Source organism: Enhydra lutris, unplaced genomic scaffold (assembly GCF_002288905.1).
Source record: "Enhydra lutris kenyoni isolate GAN:26980312 unplaced genomic scaffold, ASM228890v2 scaffoldscaffold1, whole genome shotgun sequence".
NCBI classification, from domain to species: Eukaryota; Metazoa; Chordata; class Mammalia; order Carnivora; family Mustelidae; genus Enhydra; species Enhydra lutris.
The window spans coordinates 107334410-107354374 of record NW_019154085.1 but is presented as its reverse complement, the minus strand read 5'-3'; positions in this window follow the sequence as shown (position 1 = coordinate 107354374).

Here is a 19965-nt window from a genome sequence, read left to right as displayed (position 1 = left end):
CCAGTCCCATGCATGTTTATACAAAAGTTTGGTATTCATCCTTTCTGATGGAGGCATAATACTATTTTGTTTATATGGACCATATCTTCTTTATCCATTTGTCGGTTGAAGGGCATTTTGTTTCTTTCCATTTTGGCCACTATGGCCATTGCTGCTATAAACATTGGGGTACTGATGGCCCTTCTTTTCACTACATCTGTATCTTTGGGGTAAATACCCACTGGTGCAATTGTAGGGTCATTAGGTAGCTCTGTTTTTAATTTCTTAAGGAATCTCCACACTGTTTTCCAAAGTGGCTGCACCAACTTGCATTCCCACCAACAGTGTAAGAGGGTTCCCCTTTCTTCACATCCTCTCCAATACTTGTTGTTTCCTGTCCTGTTGATTTTGGCTATTCTGACTGCTGCAAGGTGGTATCTCAATGTGGTTTGGATTTGAATCTCCCTGATGGCTAATGATGATGATCAGTTTTCCATGTGTCTGTTAGCCATTTGTATGTCTTCTTTGGAGAAGTGTCTGTTCATGTCTTCTGCCCATTTTTTGACATCATTGTCTGATTTGTGTGTGTTGAGTTTGAGTTTAGGGAGTTCTTTACAGATCCTGGATATCAGCCCTTTGTAGTGTCATTTGCAAATATCTTCTCCCATTCCGTGGGTTGCCTCTTTGGTTTTTTGACTGTTTCCTTTGTTTCGCAGAAACCTTTGATCTTGATGAAGTCCCAAAAGTTTATTTTTGCTTTTGTTTCCTTTGCCTTTGGAGACATATCTTCAAAGAAGTTGCTATGGCTGATGTCAAAGAGGTTACTGTCTATGTCCTCCTCTAAGATTTTGATAGATTCCTGCCTCACGTTGGGGTCTTTTATCCATTTCAAGTTTATCTTTGTGTATCCACCAGGACTTTCTATGGGAATTTATGTTTATATAACCAATAGTCAAGCTGAGTATAAAGTTTCAGTCTGATAACATTATGGTAAGTGCGTCACAGGCTTCAGATTCTGCTTAGGCTTACTTTGTGTTTAATTTCTGGACAAATTGGTGTAAGAATTTTTATCAAATTTTTTTGTTTGTTTTTTTTTTGCCTTTTTAACTTTGCACCTCAGTTTTTTTTTTGGAGTACCATTTTTCTTTTGCACTTCTTAAAAAAAAAATCTACCTTTTTCTACTCTTCATGTGGCATTCACTGTAAATTTTTCTTCTCATTCCCTTTTTCCTTTGTCCAAATAGTGACAGGGCACTAGGACACATTCTTGGGGATTTTGATCAAGTCTTAGAATGAAGCAGGCACTTCAATGTCTTCCACCCCCCTTCTGTTGGAATACTGGTCTTAGCAAATATTCCTGCAGGTCCCATGGGCTGATTAAAAAAAAAAAAAAATTATTTCCCCACTCTCCATCCTTTAATTGCAATGTGTATCCACCAGATTACAAAATTATCATTTTTATTTCTTTTCTCTGCAGAGTAAGGCTTCTGCTTCATAGATAAGAAAGAGATCATTTGGGGCTGTAATCCTCTCTCAGCTATAATCATGAGAGAAACTTTCTCAATGTTTTCATCAAGCTTCTCTGTGAGGTAAAGCCTAAAGAGAGACAGAGTTCTCTGTGTCCAAGGTCTCTAGCCAGCCTTTTGCAATTAATTAAAAATTGCTGCTTAATCTTCTTATTAGCTTATGTAATTCTGGCAGCATCTGCCCCTGCAAACAAATCCTTTGGCCCTCTATCTCCCTGCAGGTTACTGATTCTCCCCAGAATTCATACCCTTCAACCTTAGTTTTCTGATAGGTTCCAGAAAGGGAATTGCTTTTTGTCCAGCTTTTTTCTTATTCTAAGGTGAAAACAATGCTTTTGCTTGTTCTCCCTACATCTCTGAGGTGAAAGCATCCTCTCAACTAAAATTCTAAAATAACAAAATGATTTCATATCCTTAGAGGGATATGCTCTAAGGACAAACATAATTACAATGAAATCTTAAACTTTAATTAGTTGATTTATTTTTAGAATATTTGTATTATAATTATGAAATTATTTTATGACTATTATAATGTAAAATAAATAAGTAAATATATTAATATTAGTAGAAACCTAGATTTCTTCTGTAAGAAAAAGGCATTACAAATATTTTTAAAAAGGAAAGAAAGAAAGAAACTTTCAGTGGTAAATCTGAATTGGAAATGTCAACATGACCTCAAATATTTATAAGTATAAAAATAAATAGATATTTTTTCTAATTCTAAGCAGTGAAGCATCCTAGAACAATCATCTAACAGATATATTTGTTCTAAATACATTTCCCTTTAAAAGTCACTGAATCATTACAAAAGTTGCTTATTTTGAGCCTGAGTTAAGAAAAATACAGTAGTAGCTTAAAGCACCTTGTTTTACTAGAAAGCAAGGACGTTCTCAAAGACTGATGAGGCTATGCCTAAGAGGAAAATATGCTGTCATAAGAAAACCATCATTTTGTGACTACTAAAGTAATACTTTGGCAAGAGTCATCATATATGCAAAATCATTTGGTGAAAATAGGGAATAAAACACATTGTCTCGATACGTCACCACACAAATTGCTTACAAATTTTATGATAAAGGGACAATATACTTTTGAAACAGAGATATTTGGTGTTTACCAGTTTAACCAACTTACCAATTTAGCTTTGCAGTTTTGGAACATTTTCAAATTATATGTCCCTGAGGCAAGGCAAAAAGAATATTCTCTACTATCTGTATAGGCTTCTTGCCAAAAGTGTTTAATAGGAGATGACAATGGAAGAATGCTCTAGCAAATTCAGAATATGATCAATTACACAAAATAATGGTCTTAGATACCTTGAAAGCATCAATATTAAGACAAAGATTATGAGGAATATTCTAAATTTAAAGATATTAAAGACATGATAATCAAATACATTATATAAACTGAACTGGACCCTGAATTTCAAAATAAATAGACAATAGAAACTCCTTTCAAAGTAATTGATGGAATTCAGACATGATCTTTAAGTTTGGTGATAACAGAATTTAATTTCAATGTCAGAGGTATAATGCTATTTTGATTATGTAAGAAATTATTCTTCACATGTACATGAGGGAGCATGAAATGTGAAATATAATATCTGTGACTGAAAAAAAGCACTACATTTACACATGCATTCATGTATGTGCACACACAGAGAACCAAATTATATGTGTATAGAAGGGGAGGAATATTAAAACTTGTAAAATTTTATGATTGGTGAATCTAGGTTGCTGATAAATGAATATTTGTTGTCTTATTCCTTAGAATTTTTATGTTAATAAAAATTTCTAAAAATGTTTGGAGATTAAAATCTTAAAAATGTACATCAATGAAAATAAAATGAAAAGATAATTGTGATTAAATGGTAAATAGGTAGTAAAGAACTTAACAGTTTTTCCACCAAAAAAAATAAATAAATAAATAAAAAGTGATCATGGAACCTCCAAAGTAGGTGAATATTGGCCTAATTATTTGTATGTGTCTCTCGTGTTTGGGTGTACTTATTTTTGTATTTTTGTAATCAAAGCAGTATATGCACATGCTTATAAACTTGTGGGATGTCTTCTGACAAGTAGATACATCTCCATTCCCATCTTTCTTCCACTTAGTCTTACTTACTGGAGGCAATTTCTCTTACCTATTTCTGTTTCAATTTTTTCTCCTGCTATTTCTACAGTGATCCTTAGTATATGAATTCTTATTTGTTTGTTTAATGTCCTACATGCTTAAATCAGAGGCTATTAAGTCCATTACAACCACTACATTATCAACACGATTTTGAAGATATGATTATTTATTTTTTTGCCGTGGTATGTAAACAAAGGATTCAATGTTAGAAGATGCAGAGAAGTTAACATGCAAGAAAAAGTATACAAAAGCTATGTGACCAGTATAAAATTAACCCATAAGCTGCAATGAATATGCCGCTCGTGACTTCTCAGAGCAGGCACTCAACAAAAATATTTACTAGCTAATCGATAAAGAGGTGCAGCACAAATTTAAAGTGTTTCTATAATTACTTATCATATGCATATTAAAATGTTTTTTTATTAATGATTACTTGAAACTTTAAGCAGTTTCCCTTTCTTCTTCCTGTCTCATTTAAATGCCATCAAATAAATGTTCAGGAGGAGTCAAGATGGCAGAGGAGTAGCAGACTGAGATGACATCAGGTCACAGGCATTCAGCTAGATAGTTATCAAAACATTTGAACACATACAAACCCAACAGGAGATCAAAGAGAAGAAGAAAAGCAATTCTAGAAACAGAAAATTGAGCACTTTCTGAACGGTAGGACTTTTGGAGAAGTGAATCCAAAACAATGGGAAGACAGACAGCGCAGGGAGGGGCTGGCTCTTGGTAAGTGGTGGAGCAGTGGAGCACAAAATTGGAACTTTTAGAAGTCTGCTCCATTGAGGGACATCACTCCAGAGGCTAGTGGGGGTGGCCCCCTTGTAGGGACAGTATGGTCTCAGGTCCCATGGGATCAAGAAGGATTGGGGGTGTCTGAGTGTAGCAGAGCTTGCATGTATCAGAGTGGGGAAGCCAACTACAGAGACAGAGCTGAAGAGTGAGCTTTCAGTTCAGGGTTACCTTAAACTCTGATCTGCAGCACAGTTGGACCACTGATCTTTGAGCAGGGACCCCACAAGTGGCGGATCCAGGGAGACATGCCTTCCTTCTCTAGAGGTAGGAATCTGCTGGGTTTGGAGATTCCAAATGAGGCTGTGTGCCAGAGACAGAAATGCTTCATCACAGGTCAGGTGAGTTGGAGTATGGCCGGAGACTAGGGAAAGAGGAGTAATTGAATGCTTTTCTCTGAGGACATACTGAGGAGTGGGACCCCAAGCTCTCTGCTGCTTCTGGGCCAGAGATTGGGAGGCTGCCATTTTTATTTCCATCCTCCAGAGCTCTACTGAAAGTGTTCAGAGAACAAAAGCTCCCAAGAGTGAATGCAAGCAGATTACTTAGCCCAGCCCCTGGCAAGTGTGGCACAATTCCAACTCAGGCAAAGACACTGAGAATCACTACAACAGGCCCCTCCCCCAGAAGATGAGCAAGAACATCCAGCCAGGACCAAGCTCACTGATCAAGGAGAACAGCAAAATTCCAGAGGAGGAGAAAGCAGAGCATGGAATTCATGGCTTTCTCCCCATGATTGTTTAGCCTTACAAAGTTAATTAAACTGTTTTTTTTTAAAGATTTTATTTATTTGACAGACAGAGATGACAAGTAGGCAGAGAGTCAGGCAGAGAGAGGAGGAAGCAGGCTCTCTGCTGAACAGAGAGCCCGACATGGGGCTCGATCCCAGGACCCTGAGATCATGACGAGCTAAAGGCAGAGGCTTTAACCCACTGAGCCACCCAGGTGTCCCTTAATTAAACTTTTTAATTTTAGTTTTTTTATATTCTAATTTTTTTTAACTTTTCCTCTTTCCTCTTTTAACATTTTTAACTAGTTTATTTAACAACACCCTTCTTAAAAAAAAAATCTTTTTAGGGGCACCTGCATGACTCGGTGGGTTAAGTCTCTGCCTTTGGCTCAGCTCATGATCTCAGGGTCCTGGGATCAAGCTCTGCATTGGGCTGTCTACTCAGCAGGGAGCCTGCTTCCCCCTCTCTCTCTGCCTGCCTCTCTGCCTACTTGTGATCTCTGTCAAATAAATAAATAAAATCTTTTTAAAAAATCTTTAAAACTGTCATTATTATAGTCGTATTTTATCCTTCATTGTATCTAACTTTATTTTTTGTATACATACAGGGTTTTTCCTTATAAAAAATTTGGGATACAATTTCTTCCAATAGATCAAAATATACCCTAAATCTAGCACAGGGCTTTGTTCTAGTCTCCAGCCTGAGCAAATTCTCTCCACTTTCTTCCTCTTCCTCTTCCTTTTCACAACCAACTTATCTTATCAATTCCTTTTTCAGATTTTTTTAAATTTTCATCTTTACAGTCATATTACATCCCATGATCATATTATTTTGGTATATATATGTTTTTCTTTCTTTAAAATTTTGGGAGGTAGTTTCTTCTAAGAGACCAAAATACGTGCAAAATTAAGTGGGTGGCTCTGTTCTATTCACCAGTCTAATATAACATACATACATACATACACACACACACACACACACACACACACACACACACACTATTTTGGATAAAATGACAAGGCAAGAAAACTCACCAAAAATTAAAAAAAAAAAAAAAAGAGGCAGTACCAAAGGCTAGGGACCTAATCAATATGGACATTGGTAATATGTCAGATCTAGAGCTCAGAATGATGATTCTCAATGTGCTAGCTGGGCTCGAAAAAAACATGGAAGATATAAGAGAAACACTGTCTGGAGAAAAAAAAAAAAGCCCTTTCTGGAGAAATAAAAGACCGAAAATCTAACCAAGCTGAAATCAAAAAAGCTCTTAATGAGGTGCAATAAAAAACGGAGACTCTTACTGCTAGGATAAATGAGGCAGAAGAGAGAATCAGTAATATAGAAGACCAAACGCTGGAGAATAAAGGTGAAGAGCTAAAGAGAGACGACTACTGAGCCAAGGGGAGAATTCAAGAGATAAGGGATACCATAAGACAAAATAATATTACAATAATTGGGCTTCCAGAATATGAAAAAAGAGAGAGGGGGGAAGAAGGTATATTGGAGTGAATTATAGTGGAGAATTTCCCTAATATGGCAAAGGGAAAAAGTATCAAAATTCAGGAGGCCCAAAGAATCCCCCCTCAAAATCAGTAAAAATAGGTCCACACCCCATCATCTAATAGTAAAACTTACAAGACTTAGTGACAAAGAGAAAATCCTGAGAGCAGTGTGGAACAAGAAGTCTGTAACCTACAATGGTAAAAATATTAGATTGGCAGCAGACTTATCCACAGAGACCTGGCAGGCCAGTTAGAACTGGCATGATAGATTCAGAGCACTAAATGAGAAAAACATGCAGCCATGAATACTATATCCAGCTAGGCTCTCGTTGAAAATAGAAGGAGAGATAAAAAGCTTCCAGGACAAACAAAAACTGTAAGAATTTTTAAACACCAAACCAGCCCTACAGGAAATATTGAAAGCGGTCCTCTAATCAAGGAGAGAGCCTAAAAGTAGTAGATGAGAAAGGAACAGAGACAATATACAGTAACAGTCACCTTATAGGCAATGCAATGGCACTAAATTCATATCTTTCAATAGCTACCCTGAATGTAAATGGGCTAACTGCCCCCAATCAAAAGACACAGGGTATCAGAATGGATCAAAAAACAAAACCCATCAATATGCTGTCTACAAAAAACTCATTTTAGACCCACAGACACCTCCAGACTTAAAGTGAGGGGGTGGAAAACAATTTACCATGCTAATGGCCATAAAAAGAAGGCTGGGGTGGCAATCCTTATATCAGATAAATTAGATTTTCAGCCAAGGACTATAATAAGAGATGAGGAAGGACACTATATCATACTCATAGAGTCTGTCCAACAAGAAGATGTAACAATTTTAAATATCTATGCCCCTAAGATGGGAGCAGGCAATTATATAAACCAATTAATAACAAAATCAAAGAAATACATCGACAATAATACAATAGTAGCAGGGGACTTTAACACCAGATCATCCAATCAAAAGATCAACAATGAAATAAAGGCCTTAAATGACACACACTAGGCCAGATGGACATCAGAGATATATTCAGAACATTCCATCCCCAAGTAACAGAATACACATTCTTCTCTAGTGCACATAGAATATTCTCCAGAATAGATCACATCCTGGATCACAAATCATGTCTCAACTGATGCCAAAAGATTGGGATCATTCCTGCATATTTTCAGACCACTATGCTCTTAAGCTAGAACTCAATCACAAGAAAAAGTTGGAAAAAACTCAAATACATGGAGACTAAAGAGCATCCTACTAAAGAATGAATGGGTCAACCAGGAAATTAAAGAAGAACTGAAAAAAAAAAAAATCATGGAGACAAATGATAATGAAAACAGAACTGTTCAAAATCTGTGGGATACAACAAAGGTAATCTTGAGAGGAAAGTATAAGAAAGGTCTCAAGTACACAACCTAACCCTACACCCAGAAGAGCTGGGGAAAGAACAGCAAAGAAAGCTTAAACCCAGCAGGAGAAGAGAAATAATAAAGATCAGAGCAGAAATCAATGAAATAGAAACCAAAAGAACAGTAGAACTAATCAACAAAACTAGGAGCTGGTTCTTTGAAAGAATTAATAAAATTGATAAACCCCTGGCCAAACTGTTCAAAAAGAAAAAAGAAAGGACCCAATAAATAAAATCATGAATGAAAGAGGATAGATCTCAACCAACACCAAAGAAATACAAACAATTATAAGAACATATTATGAGCAACTGTACACCAGCAAATTTGACAATCTTGAAGAAATGGATGCATTTCTAGAGATGTATAAACTACCAAAATGGAACCAGGATGAAATAGGAAACCTAAAAAGACCCATAACCAGTAAGGAGATTGAAGAAGTCATCAAAAATCTCCCAACAAACAAGAGGGGGGTCCAGGCAGCTTCCCAGGGGAAGTTTACCAAACATTTAAAGAAGAATTAATTCATATTCTCCTGAAACTGTTCCAAAAAATAGAAATGGAAGGAAAACTTTCAAACTCATTTTATGAGGCCAGAATTACCTTGATCCCCAAACCAGACAAAGATCCCATCAAAAAAGAGAATTACAGACCAATATCTTTGATGAACACAGATGCAAAAATTCTCACCAAAATATCAGCCAATAGGATTCAACAGTACTTTAAAAGGATTATTCGCCATGACCAAGTGATATTTATTCCAGGGCTGAAAGTTTGGTTCAACATCTGCAAATCAATGTGATACAATATATTAATAAAAGAAAGAACAAGAACGATATGATACTCTCAATAGATGCTGAAAAAGCATTTGACAAAGTACAACATCCCTTCCTGATCAAAACTCTTCAAAGTGTAGGGATAGAGGGCACATACCTCAATATTATCAAAGCCATCTATGAAAAACCCACCGCAAATATTGTTCTCAATAGAGAAAAACTGAAAGCTTTTCTGCTAAGGTAAGGAACATGGCAGGGATGTCTATTATCACCACTGCTATTCAACATAGTACTAGAAGTCCTAGCCTCAGCAATCAGACAACAAAAAGAAATTAAAGGTATTCAAATCATCAAAGAAGAAGTCAAATTATCACTCTTTGCAGACGATATGATACTTTATGTGGAAAAAAGCCAAAGTTGCTGGCATCACAATCCTAGACTTCAAGCTCTATTACAAAGCTGTCATCATCAATACAGTATGGTACTGGCACAAAAACAGACACATAGATCAATGAAGCAGAATAGAAAGCCCAGAAAGAGATCCTCAACCCTATGGTCAACTAATCTTTGACAAAGCAGGAAAGAATGGCCAATGGAAAAAAGTCTCTTCAACAAATGGTGATGGGAAAATTGGGAAGCCACATGCAGAAAAATGAAATTAGACCATTTCCTTACACCACACACAATAATAGACTCAAAATGGATGAAATGTGAGAAAGGAATCCACCAAAATCCTTGAGGAGAACACAGGCAGCAACCTCTCTGACCTCAGCCACAGCAACTTCTTCCTAGAAACTTTGCCAAAGGCAAGGGAAGCAAGGGCACAAACGATCTATTGGGACTTCATCAATATCAAAAGCTTCTGCACAGCAAAGGAAACAGTCAACACAACCAAAAGACAACTGACAGAATGGGAGAAGATATTTTCAAATGACTTATTAGATAAAGGGGTAGTATCCAAAATCTATAAAGAACGTATCAAACACAACACCCAAAGAACAAATAATCCAATCAAGAAATGGACAGAGGACATGAACAGACATTTCTGCAAAGAAGATATCCAGATGGCCAACAGACTCATGAAAAAGTGCTCCACATCACTTGGCATTAAGGAAATACAAATCACAACCTCAATGAGATACCACCTTGCACTAGTCAGAATGGCTAAAATTAAAAATTCAGGAAAGGACAGATGTTGGCGAGGATGTGTAGAAAGGGGAAAACTCCTACACTGTTGGTGGGAATTCAAGCTTGCGCTGCCATTCTGGGAAACAGCATGGAGGTTCCTCAAAAAGTTGAAAATAGAGCTACCCTATAACCCAGCAATTGCACTACTGGATATTTACCCTAAAGATATAAATGTAGTGATCGAAAGGGGCACTTGCACCCAAATGTTTATAGCAGCAATGTCCACAATAGCCAAACTATGGAAAGAACTTAGATGTCCATCAACAGATGAATGGGTAAAGAAGGTGTGGTATATATATGCAATGGAATGCTATGCAGCCATCAAAAGAAATGAAACCATGCCATTTGCTATGACATGGATGGAACTAGATGGTATTACGCTGAGCAAAATAAGTCAATCAGAGAAAGACAACTATCATATGATCTCCTTGATATGAGGAATTTGAGAGGCAAAGTTGGGGTTTTGGGGGGTAGGGAAGGACAAAATGAAACAAGATGGGAATGGGAGGGAGACAAACCATAAGAGACTCTTAATCTCACGAAACAAACTGAGGGTTGCCAGCGGGAGGGCATATGGAGAGGGTGGTTTGGTTATGAACATTGGAGAGGGTATGTGCTATGGTTAGTATGTGAATTGTGTAAGCCTGACGATTCACAGACCTGTACCTATGGGGTAAATACTACATTATATGTTAATTTAAAAATAAAAATAAATAAATAAATGTTCAAAGACCCTCTCCTCAATAGCTCAAACAGATTTTGGTTTCTGAGCTGAGTTTCAACAGATAAATTTTATCAGGAATTATCACTTCTCTATGATTCATTAAGAATTTAATCTCTGGGAGCACCTGGGTGGTTCAGTCGATTAAGCACCTGCCTTTGGCTTAGGTCATGATCCTGGAGTCCTGGGATAGAGCCCCCCGTGTGGCTCCCTGCTCAGCGGGGAGTCTGCTCCTCCCTGCTCCTCTTCTCACTGTCTCTTTCAAGTAAATAAATAAAAATCTTTGAAAAGAAAAAAAGAATTTAGTCTCTGCCTTACTAATGCCAGATATTGTGCTAGGGTTCTTGTTCTTAATATGTGGCTGCTGAGATGACCTGGGAAATTGTCAGAAACGTCAGTTCCACAGCCTTATCCCAGACCTACTGAATTAGAAACCTTGGCAGTAGGGCACAGCAGCCTATGCTTTAATAATAGTAAATGGTAAGAAAATGAATGCAAAATAGAATAAAATTTCCAGAATCAAGAGAAATGTAATTGAATATATACATACTATTATCACATACATTATTCTATATTATAAAATTCACACATATAAATTTTTAGTTATGTATAACTTAACTAAGAATTTTTTTTAAATATTTCTTAAGAAAAATAAAAACAATTCTTACTAGAAGGAAAAAAGATTTCTTCTTGGAAAAGGTGATACTTAAGAGCCAAATCATGACCTGGACTTGGCCACATCAGGGATCTGATGATCTACTTAATATTTGAATATACTCACATTTAGTCCAACATGGACTCCAGGGTTCAGGACTGGCCATCTTATGAGGTAGCATAATTAACTTATAAAAACTCTTATGGTCAGCTTGGTTTCCTCTTGAATCAAAGCCTTAGTCAGTGATTGATGGTGAGGCTCTGTACTCTCATTACTTTTGTGCTCACATTCTTTTTGTGGGTTTCCAACTGGGTCTGCCACATATGGGGAATGATGACTAAGGTTGACTGCCCAAGATTCCCTCACTATACTGACATAATTCAACAATTCGAATTGTTCTACATGTCCCATTTTGATCCAGGATTAAAAGGGATGCTTCTTCACACCCTCCCCAACCTTTCCACAACATACCCGAGATCTGGTTGCTACTAAATGTTAAATTAGTAATGGAATCCAGAACTGTAACTTTCTAAAGTAGGTGGTCCTCCTCTACTTTTTCTTGTAACTTCTGATGACATTTTAGTCAATACCTTTTAATACATCTTCCTTTCTCTATTGTTTTGTCCTCTACAAATAATACATGATCTATTGTAAATGTTCATTACAGTATGTATAGTACACTGTACATATGAATACGTGTAATTAAATATCTGTATGTACTCAAATATGTATATTTCATCTTAAGTAAATCCACACATGTATTAGTCAGGGCCCTCCAGAGAAACAGAAAAAAAAGATATATATATATAATCATATTCTATTTATGATCATTAACTATATTATAAAATATATAATTATATTATAAATTATATAATGCACTAAATTAATATTACATTTATAGTTTATAAATATAGTTATATCAGGAATTGACTCATGTGAATATGGAAGCTGAGAAGTACCAAGATTTGCAGTTATCAAGTTGCAAAACCAGGATGGCTGATGGTGTAAGTTTCGTCTGAAAGTTGACAGGCTAGAGATCTAACAAGGGAAGAGCCAATGCTTTAGTTCAAATCCAGTGGCAGGAAAGGACTGATTTTGCAGTTCCTGGAAGTCAGGCAGAAGGAGCTCCTTGCTTAGTCATCATTTTTGTTCTATTCAGATCTTTACTTGATCAAATGAGGCTCACTCACATTAGACAGGACAACCTCCTTAACTCCATCTACTGACATCAATGATAATCTTGTCCAGAAACACCCTCACAGTTACATCCAAATGTCTTGGCACACTGTGGCCCAATCAATTTGACATATAAAATTAGCCACCACAACACATAATCAAATACAATTCATATGGTATTTGAAAATTTCCAAAGAATATCATTAACTTTATTTAAAGAAAATCTTTATAAGCTGTTATTACCATTCAAACTATAAATCTTCCTCAGTTATAGAGAAGAAAAATCTTCCACCTTTTGTTTGTGTTCCAAACTGGCTTAAGATGCCTTATTTTACATTACTGAAAAAAAAAAAAAACTTGAAAAAATATATTTTGGAAGTGGGTGAGTGGTAAGTCAGAAAGCATCTTAAAGATAAACTAATTAAAAGAGTAGGCTGATCATTGTCTCATGTGTCCCCCACCCATTCCAAATAACTAGTTTTACAACTAGAATGAGTGTGTGCATTTTCCTTATGTTATTTCTTTTTATCAAGAAGAAAAATATCCTATATTCAGATTTTTTTTTGAGTGTCAGTTTTTTTTCCTACTTTAATGATCTACTTGATACACAAAAGTATATGTTTATATTAAATTAAAACAAATTAAGTCTCTTCTTAAATCAACATGTGGGGCAACTCCAAAAACGGTTTACGACCTCTGGGAATACTTTGCTACATACAGATCTGACATATGGGATTTGTTTTTTGGTTTTAGGGTTTTTGTTTTGTTTTGTTTTGGTTTTCCTAAAACTGTCAGCTTCATTATTAAGCCACTGAAACTGCACTTTTTCTCTAAGCCCAAAGCTCAGATTCTTTTTTTCTTTTTTTGCAACACTTTCCCTGGCTTCGAAAAGGGGATTCAAAGAAGAAAGTCTTTCATCCTTGGGAACTGAGGTAGAGGTGCTTTTTCAGCACTTAGTAATACAAAGAAGGAGAAAAAAATAATCATGGCTAACTTTAAGTAGCAACTGATTGCAGGGGAAATTGCTGCATCGAATTGGAAGAAGCTAGATGCTTTCAGGATTGCCTCATACTGCTCCCTTTTTTGTAGTACAGGTGAGAGAAAGAGGTATTGCTATCATTTGATTCTGTCTTTATTTAACAGAGATATTCATCCAAGACAAGAGGGACTTTTTTAGGTAAAAATAAGTAAAAGTGTGAATCATCTACTCATTTCTTGTGGAAAGCCTCCTTTTGTATCTACTCTGAATTAATGCAACAATCTCATCTGAGTACTGTTAAAATACCATCAGCATCACAAATTTACTTATGCCACTTACCTTCTAAGAAGATCTAAGTAATGAAGCCAAGGGTGAGAGAGGAGAGTAAAAGGGAAAATAAAGATGAAGATTTTCTCTCCTCTTGCACATGGGAATTGTTTGATAAATACTAGCTGTTATCAGTGCTGTTATTAATATTTGTTAGTCTTTACTATATCATATATACCTGGCTATTTTGTCAAAAAATTCACAATTTACCACAAAAGAAAAAAACGGGATAATGTCTTTAAAAACACAATACTGTGCTGTGTTCAGGCTGTTTGACTTCCTATTTCATGACTGAAGCTGTTGTAACAATAGAAGGCAGCAGGAAGAAAATGTATGCCTCATCTCCAGCCTCCACTCCCCATCCACCAAGGTCTCTGTCACTGGATATCTGGGAGAGTTCAAACTATCATTTACCTTGTTTTCAATAATGCAGTCCTTGGTTGTGTTAGAATCACAAGCCAGGAAGACAGTCCTAACATTACCTGCCAGACACTAGGTCACCACACAACATACAAGAGTGGACTGTCATTCTTCACTTGTAAGGATGAGTAAGTGTGAGAGTAAAAAGCTATAGTGCTTAAGTTAGAGTGTATTTAAGGGGAGAAGGGAAGGGGAAATAGAGGTGGGGGTGATCAACCATCAGTCAAGGGATGCGGGTAGCCTCTCGAAATTGAGAAAGACAGGGAGTAGATTCGTAGCTGGTACCGCCAGAAGTAACAAGCTCTGCTGTAACCAGTGGGACCAATTTTAAACTTCGGACCTCAAGAACAATAAGATAATGGAATTGTGGGGGCGCCTGGGTGGCCCAGCAGGTTTAAGCCTCTGCCTTCGGCTCAGGTTATGATCCCCGGATCCTGGGATCGAACCCCACATCGGGCTCTCTGCTTACCAGGGAACCTGCTTCCTCCTCTCTCTCTGCTTTCCTCTCTGCCTACTTGTGGTCTCTGTCTGTCAAATAAATAAATAAAATCTTTAAAAAATAAATAAATAAATAAAAGATAATAAAGATAATAAAAGATAATGAAATTGTGTTGTTTTAAGACACTAAAGTCATGGTAATTTCTTACAATAACAATAGGAAATTAATACAATGCCTAGCTATGTCTATGTATGACATAGGGTTAAAAATAAACAAAAAAATCAGACCTCAAAAATAGAATTTAAAAAAAAAATAGAGCTTTGGAGAGAAATGGATGCCAACTTGAATAAAAGAAGGTAAAGAACAACAAATTAGTAGCAATAAAGTTGAAAAAGTAGATTTAAATAAAGCCAAAATTATGAATACGAAGTGTACAGTTCTTAACAAAAACTCACTTTGGTTGCACTGAAAAGACAGAATAGTATCTGCTGAGAGTGGCATAAGAGTTCTGTAAAACACCAAAAATATCTAACATTGTATGTGTGCATGTGCGTGTCTAGATCCAGGAAAACTAGTGTGTAATTAACAAGAATTCTAGAGGAACACTGGAATTGATAGAGAGAAGAAAAATATAAATGAGGCAACAATTGTTCTGAGCTAGAGACATGGCTCTGTTGTTATAAAAAAATCATTAAGTTCAAAGTAGGATTAATAACAAAAGACATACACACTGCCACATAATTTTTTTTTAAGATTTTTATTTATTTGACAAAAAGAGATCATGCGAGAGAGCAGAAGTGGGCAGAGCAGCAGGCAGAGGGAGAAGCAGACTCCCAGCTGAACAAGGAGTCTCACACGGGACTCAATCCCACAACTGCAGGATCATGACTGAACCAAAGACAGACACTTAACCAACTGAGCCATCCAGGTGCCTGCCACATAATAATTTTGAGCTTCAAAGAGGAGAACTGGAAGAACTAATTCTTTATAAAGAAAAATAATGATGAGCCCAGAAATAATTCTTTAGAATCATGGTCAATAGGTTTTTAATACTGTTTCCAAGGTAATGAAATGAAAGAAAAGATTACTATTTTTAACAAACTGTGCTGGAACATGGGCTATCCAGATACAAAATAAAGAATTAGTAAATGAGGTACATCTGGGTGGGTCAGTCGGTTAAGCTTTTGCCTTCAGCTCAGGTCATGATCCTGGGGTGCTGGGATCAAGTCCTGCATCTGGCTCCTTGCTCAGTGGGGAGCCTGCTTTTCCACCTGCCTGCTGTTCCCCCTGCTTGTGCTCTCTTTCTCTTTTTCTAACAAATACATAAAGTCTTAAAAAAAAAGAATAAGTAAGTGAGTGAATGAATGAAGGAATAAAGTTATCTTTTTACTAATATATACAAATAATAACTGAAAATATATTGTGGAGTCACATGTAAGAACTATAATCCTGAAACTACATAAAGAAAACACATAATAAATTATTTTTGACCTTGAGTTGGTTAAAGTTTTCTTTTTTTTTTTAAGATTTTATTTATTTATTTGTCAGAAAGAGAGAAAGCACAAGCAGGCAGAGTGACAGGCAGAGGCAGAGAGAGAAGCAGGCTCCCTGCTGAGCAGAGAGCCTGACACATAACTTGATCCCAGGACCCTGGGGTCATGACCTGAGCTGAAGGCAGCCCCTTAACCAACTGAGCCACCGAAGCGACCCAGATGACCCAGGTTAAAAATTTCTTAAATATGAGTTTAAAGCATAGCCCATGAAAGAAAAAATAATAATAATAAATAAATAAAATTTGATAAAAAAGACTTCATCAAAATTAAAATAGTTTTCTATTCAAAGGTACCATTAAAATATAAAAACAAGTCACAGATGGGAGAAAAATATTTGCAACACATCTTGTGGTAGATAAGGAACTTTTTTTACAGTCAATATGTGAACCCTAAAAACTCAAAATTAAGCAAAATAATAACCTAATGAAAACTGGACAAAATTTGAATCTATAGGTCACCAAGGAAGACATATAAATGTTTAAAAAATGTATACAAAGGGGAGGAGTCAAGATGGCGGAGAAGTAGCAGGCTGAGACTACTTCAGGTAGCGGGAGATCAGATAGATAGCTTATCTAAAGATTGCAAAAAACTACAAATCCAACGGGAGATTGAAGAGAAGAAGAACAGCAACTCTAGAAACAGAAAATCAACCACTTTCTGAAAGGTAGGATGGGCGGAGAAGTGAATCCAAAGCAACGGGAAGATAGACCGCGGGGGGAGGGGCCGGCTCCCGGCAAGCGGCGGAGCAACGGAGCACAAAATCGGGACTTTTAAAAGTCTGTTCCACTGAGGGACATCGCTCCAGAGGCTTAACAGGGGTGAAGCCCACGCAGGGTCAGCGTGGCCTCAGGTCCCACAGGGTCACAGAGGGATCAGGGGTGTCTGAGTGTCGCAGAGCTTACAAGTATTAGAACAGGGAAGCCGGCTACAGAGACAGAGCCGAGGAGTAAGCTCTAAGCTCGGGGTTACCTTGAACCGGTCGCAGGCTCGGTCAGCTCGGAGCGCGGCCGGAGGCAGGGTGACGGGAGTAAATCGGCGCTGTTCTCTGGGGGCGCACTGAGGAGTGGGGCCCCGGGCTCTCGGCTCCTCCGGGCCAGAGACCGGGAGGCTGCCATCTTCATTCCCGCCCTCCGGAACTCTATGGAAAGTGCTCAGGGAACAAAAGCTCCCGAAAGCAAACCCAAGCGGATTACTCAGCCCGGCCCCTGGTAAGGGCGGTGCAACTCCACCCGGGGCAAAGACACTTGAGAATCACTACAACAGGCCCCTCCCCGAGAAGATCAACAAGAAGCCCAGCCAGGATCAAGTTCACCTACCAAGGAGTACAGTTTCAATACCAAGGAGAGCAGCGTAATTCCAAAGGAGGAGAAAGCAAAGCACGGAACTCATGGCTTTCTCCCCATGATTCTTTAGCCTTGCAGTTAATTTAATTTTTTTTCTTTTTCAATTTATTTTTCTTCTTCTCCTAATTTTTTTTAACTTTTACCCTTTTCTTTTTTAACGTTTTTTAACTAGTTTATCTAATATATATATATATTTTTCCTTTTTATATTTTTTTCTTTATTGGTTTTCTTTTTTTAATTGTTTTTCTTTTTTTTTCTTTCTTTTTTTTTTTCTTCTTCTTTCTGAACCTCTTTTTATCCCCTTTCTCCCCCTCACGATTTGGGATCTCTTCTGATTTGGCTAAAGCATATTTTCCTGGGGTTGTTGCCACCCTTTTAGTATTTTACTTGCTCCTTCATCTACTCTTATCTGGACAAAAAGACAAGGCGGAAAAATTCACCACAAAAAAAAAGAACAAGAGGCAGTACCAAAGGCTAGGGACCTAATCAATACAGACATTGGTAATATGTCAGATCTAGAGTTCAGAATGACGATTCTCAAGGTTCTAGCCGGGCTTGAAAAAGGCATGGAAGATATTAGAGAAACCCTCTCGGGAGATATAAAAGCCCTTTCTGGAGAAATAAAAGAACTAAAATCTAACCAAGTTGAAATCAAAAAAGCTATTAATGAGGTGCAATCAAAAATGGAGGCTCTCACTGCTAGGATAAATGAGGCAGAAGAAAGAATTAGCGATAAAGAAGACCAAATGACAGAGAATAAAGAAGCTGAGCAAAAGAGGGACAAACAGCTACTGGACCATAAGGGGAGAATTCGAGAGATAAGTGACACCATAAGACAAAACAACATTAGAATAATTGGGATTCCAGAAGAAGAGGAAAAAGAGAGGGGAGCAGAAGGTATATTGGAGAGAATTATTGGAGAGAATTTCCCCAATATGGCAAAGGGAACAAGCATCAAAATCCAGGAGATTCAGAGAACCCCCCTCAAAATCAATAAGAATAGGTCCACACCCCGTCACCTAATAGTAAAATTTACAAGTCTTAGGGACAAAGAGAAGATCCTGAAAGCAGCCCGGGAAAAGAAGTCTGTAACATACAATGGTAAAAATATTAGATTGGCAGCAGACTTATCCACAGAGACCTGGAAGGCCAGAAAGAGCTGGCATGATATATTCAGAGTACTAAACGAGAAAAACATGCAGCCAAGAATACTATATCCAGCTAGGCTATCATTGAAAATAGAAGGAGAGATTAAAAGCTTCCAGGACAAACAAAAACTGAAAGAATTTGCAAACACCAAACCAGCTCTCCAGGAAATATTGAAAGGGGTCCTCTAAGCAAAGAGAGACCCTAAAAGTAGTAGATCAGAAAGAAACAGACAATATACAATAACAGTCACCTTACAGGCAATACAATGGCACTAAATTCATATCTCTCAATACTTACCCTGAATGTGAATGGGCTAAATGCCCCAATCAAAATACACAGGGTATCAGAATGGATAAAAAAACAAAACCCATCTATATGTTGCCTACAAGAAACTCATCTTAAACCCGAAGACACGTCCAGATTTAAAGTGAGGGGGTGGAAAAGAATTTACCATGCTAATGGACATCAGAAGAAAGCAGGAGTGGCAATCCTTATATCAGATCAATTAGATTTTAAGCCAAAGACTATAATAAGAGAGGAGGAAGGACACTATATCATACTCAAAGGAACTGTCCAACAAGAAGATCTAACAATTATAAATATCTATGCCCCTAACATGGGAGCAGCCAATTATATAAACCAATTAATAACAAAATCAAAGAAACACATCGACAATAATACAATAATAGTAGGGGACTTTAACACTCCCCTCACTGAAATGGACAGATCATCCAAGCAAAAGATCAACAAGGAAATCAAGGCCTTAAATGACACACTGGACCAGATGGACATCACAGATATATTCAGAGCATTTCATCCCAAAGCAACAGAATACACATTCTTTTCTAGTGCACATGGAACATTCTACAGAATAGATCATATTCTCGGTCCTAAATCAGGTCTCAACAGTTATCAAAAGATTGGAATCATTCCCTGCATATTTTCAGACCACAATGCTCTGAAGCTAGAACTCAATCACAAGAGGAAATTTGGAAAGAACCCAAATACATGGAGACTAAACAGCATCCTTCTAAAGAATGAATGGGTCAATCAGGAAATTAAAGAAGAGTTGAAAAAATTCATGGAAACAAATGATAATGAAAACACAACGGTTCAAAATCTGTGGGACACAACAAAGGCAGTCCTGAGAGGAAAATATATAG